The following is a 4347-nucleotide window of genomic DNA, read 5'->3' on the forward strand; positions in this document are numbered from 1 at the left end:
TGGTGGAATATTGGTATTGGTTTTATTGGTATTGCAGCTGCATAAGGCTATTTGCGTTAATACGGTGACGACCGGAGCGAGCGGCGCTGGTATTGGTTGTATTACTGTGCGCAGTGGCATCGGTATTGGTTGTATTATCGTATATAATTGTTTGCATAAGTAAGAGCTCCTTTGTGTAACTGTGTAATTTTGGTTAAAGCTGTATTATACTGTTTGTAAGAATGGGAAATGTGCTATCCTCCCAGGAAGGGGGAATACCTAAGGCTTCCCCATTAGGTTGTATTTTAAAGAATTGGAACAAGTTTGGAGGGGATCCGCTGACACGAAAGAAATAGATAGAATATTGTAATCAGCGGTGGCCTGTCTATGTGTTAGAGGATCAGGAAAAGTGGCCAAAGAATGGAACTTTGAAATATAATACTGTATTAGAGTTGATGCTGTTTTGTAGATGAGAAGGAAAATGGGATGAAGTGCCATATGTGGATTTGTTCTTTACCCTAAGAAATGAATGGAAAAGTCGGAAGGAATGTGGGTTAGTTGTTAAGGACTCTAATAGTCTCGCTTTAGAGCGAGTGAAAACTAAGGGACCAAAACGATGCTGCTCAGCACGTAGCATCGGAAAGCGGTATAATAAGAAGTATAAGGAATCGGAAAGCGAGGAGGATGATGAGCCGTGGTTATTGACGGCACCAGGGCAAGGGAATTTGAGTAGAAATCTAAGTGAGAAAGAAAACGGAGGAGAGAATTTCAGCCCGGTAGCAGGGCGAACTAGAAGGAGGGGAGCGGCATTGCAAGCACCCTTAAGACAGGCAGCGGGTCCGGAGGGAGAACCCGTTTGTGTCAAAGTACCCTTCTCAGTAGCTGATCTAATGGCTTGGAAGGAGATGGCTGGAACTTATAGAGAAGATCCGGAAAAGGTGGCAAAAGTATTGGAAACTATTGCGGAAAATCATAATCCAGATTGGAGAGATATTCAGGTATTGTTAAGTACTATACTGACATATGAAGAACAGAGGACCGTGTTGGTCAAAGCTAGGGAACAAGCAGAAAAGGTGCATGCCTGGGATGCTCAGGCAGGGAGATTGGAGGATCGCTTCCCAGCCACCGACCCAAATTGGGATCCTAATAATCGGGCACAAAGACTGCTACTAACCGAATACCAAAGGTTAATATTGTTTGGAATGAGGAATGCTATTCCAAAACCAAAGAATGTGTCAAAACTCTATCGGGTGGTGCAAGGGAAAGATGAGACTCCATCGGCCTTTTTTGAGCGATTATGTGAAATGGCTAGAAAATGGACCGATTTAGATCCAGAAAAGGAAACCGATGCTTTGACGTTTGTTACTTTTTTTGTGGGTCAGTCAAACCCGGATATTAGAAGGAAGTTGCAGAAGGTAGAAGGAGCAGCTGCTAGATCTATAGACAGGTTATTGGAAGTGGCCTGGAAGGTATACAATAATAGGGATGAGGAGGAAAGGAAAAGACAGGAGAAAGATCAAGTGAGAAAGGAGAGTCGCAAGGCTCAATCGCTAGCTGCTGCAATAACAAAAGGCAATCAGAATGGTAATTGGAGAAATAATGGGCAGGGATCAAGAAGCCCCCCTTAAAAGGAAATACAAAACTTCCCAGGGGCCGAGGGAATGCCAATTTTTAGGTAGAGATGAGCATGCTCTCTGCAGGCAGAGGGGGCACTGGAAAAGGGAGTGCCCTCTAAATCAAAATCAAAACCCCTTCCAGAAAGAGACTCCTCGGTTAGAGGAATTGCTTACTTTAGGTCAAGATTCCGACCGAAGGGGACCAGGGGATGACTCGAAAGTACTCCCAACAGAACCCCCGGTTACCCTGAAGTTGGGGAATGACAAAATAAATTTCTTAGTTGACACGGGGGCCGCATACTCACCCTTAAACACCTGTAAAGGTAAAACAAGTAAGCAAAGTATGCCTATTATTGGGGCAACAGGAAAAAGGGAAGTAAGGCCTTTCTTTCAAGCAATTAAGTGTGGAATTGGTAATCAAATTTTTACTCACAAATTCTTGTATATTCCCGATTGCCCGATGCCTTTGCTGGGAAGAGACATACTTAGTAAATTGAATGCCCAGATTGTGTTTGAAGGGGATAATATACAAGTACAAATACCTGAAGAAAAAGCCTTGGGGGCGCAAGTGTTTCTGTTACAGGAAGAAATACGAGAGAACTCGGAACCCGACGCTGTTCCGGAAGAACTACTGAATGCAGTAACCCCCTCGGTACGGGCCTCTGGGATACAAGGGCAATCCCATGCTGCAGAACCGGTGAACGTCATATGAAAGCCAGGGGCACGACCGGTAAGGTGAAAACAGTATCCTGTAAAATTGGAAAGTAGAAAAGGTTTGGAACCTCTAATAGAGACATTTGTAACCCATGGATTATTACGGGAATGTCAGTCGGAATATAATACCCCAATTTTACCAGTGAAAAAGCCACACGCAGATGAGTACCGGTTAGCACGGGATTTGAGGGCAATTAATCAAATAGTACAAGACATCCACCCGGTGGTAGCAAATCCATATACCTTACTGACTGCCATTAAAGAGACTGATCAGCGGTTCACAGTATTGGATCTAAAAGATGCCTTCTTTTGTATACCCTTGGAATTTGAGAGTCAAAAATTATTTGCCTTTGAGTGGGAAAACCCTAAAATGGGTCAAAAAACTCAATTATGCTGGACTGTCCTCCCTCAAGGGTTCAAGACTAGCCTGACATTCTTTGGGAATCAATTGGCTAAGGAATTGGAAAGCTGGCAGAAGGACAATAAGGGAGTGACTTTACTGTGATACGTAGATGACATCCTCCTGGGAACTCAAACACGGGAGGAATCTGTACGATACACTATTGATCTTTTTGAACTTCTTGGGAACAATGGGATACAGAGTATTAAAACGGAAGGCACCAATTGCCCAACACACGGTCACCTGTGTGGGTTTTACCATTACCAAAGGACAGCGGAGTTTGGGGACTGAGAGGAAAGAAGCGATTTGTCAGATACCAGAACCCAGATCAAAACGAGAACTGAGGGCCTTTCTTGGAACGGCGGGGGGTGGGGGGGTGTCGATCATGGATTATGAATTTTGGACTGACCACTAAACCTTTCTATGAAGCAGCGAAAGGAACGGGAGAAATCCTGGAATGGACACCCGAGTGCTGCAAAGCCTTCCGTCAGCTAAAATGAGATTTGATGTCAGCACCGGCCTTGGGACTTCCAAATTGGGAGAAGCCATTCGAGCTGTTTGTAGGTGAGAGGCAGCGTGTCGTGTTGGGTGTTTTGGTTCAAAAAGCTGGATCCTGGAAACGCCCTGTGGGATATTTTTCTAAGCGACTGGATCGAGCGAGTAAGGGGCGGCCTTCATGTCTACGAGCTGTTGCTGCGACGGTGCTACTTATTCAAGAGGCTAGGAAACTGACTTTGGGACAAGAGATAACTGTACAGGTACCGCATGCAGTTACGACCACTTTGGAACAAAAGGGGGGACATTGGCTGTCCCCTAGCCGGATGATAAAATATCAGGCCGTGCTGCTAGAACGAGACGATGTGGAACTAAAAGTGACTACAACTCTGAATCCAGCCACCCTGATACCGCTGCCTGGAGAAACAGAATTAGAACACGATTGCCTACAAACAGTCGAATGGGTCTATTCCAGCAGGGTGGACTTGAAAGATACCCCGCTGGAACAGGCCGAACTAAATCTGTTCATAGATGGAAGCAGTCAAGCTATCGATGGAGTTCGGAGAGCAGGATATGCTGTCGCAATTGGAGGAAAGGAAATACAAGAATTAGAAGCTAAAGCTCTCCCGGCTAATACATCAGCCCAGAAGGCGGAGCTAGTAGCCCTAATAAGAGCCCTAGAACTTGCTGAAGCAAAGATTGTGAATATATGGACAGACTCTAAGTATGCATTTGGGGTTGTTCATGCACACGGGGCCATATGGAAAGAGAGAGGTCTCCTTTCATCACAAGGTACACCCGTTAATTATGGATACTTAATAGGAAAATTGTTGCCAGTTATCAACTGCCCAAGCGAGCGGCAGTTACGCATTGTAAAGCTCATCAATTTGGGAACGCTCCTGAAGTAGTTGGAAATCGACAAGCGGATTTGGCGGCTAAGAGAGCAGCAGCAGAACAGGTCCTTGGGATATGGCCTGAAAAATATGAAAACCTGAAGGGATCACCAAACTATAATCAGGAGGACAATCAGTTAGCTAAATTGCTTAATGCAGAAAAGAATCGAGACGGATTGGGGATTACAAACGATGACTGAGCAGTAGCGACCCCAACTGTTATGAGAGGATTCGTGGAAGAAGAGCATAA

The 4347-nt window shown here is 45.0% G+C and overlaps 1 pseudogene; it reads left to right on the top strand.

Moving 5' to 3' along the window:
• Positions 1–884: 884 nt before the first annotated feature.
• LOC142594009 (uncharacterized) lies at positions 885–4112 on the top strand (annotated as a pseudogene).
• The last annotated feature ends 235 nt before the right edge of the window (positions 4113–4347 follow it).

This window comes from Pelecanus crispus, chromosome 7 (genome assembly GCF_030463565.1).
Source record: "Pelecanus crispus isolate bPelCri1 chromosome 7, bPelCri1.pri, whole genome shotgun sequence".
NCBI classification, from domain to species: Eukaryota; Metazoa; Chordata; class Aves; order Pelecaniformes; family Pelecanidae; genus Pelecanus; species Pelecanus crispus.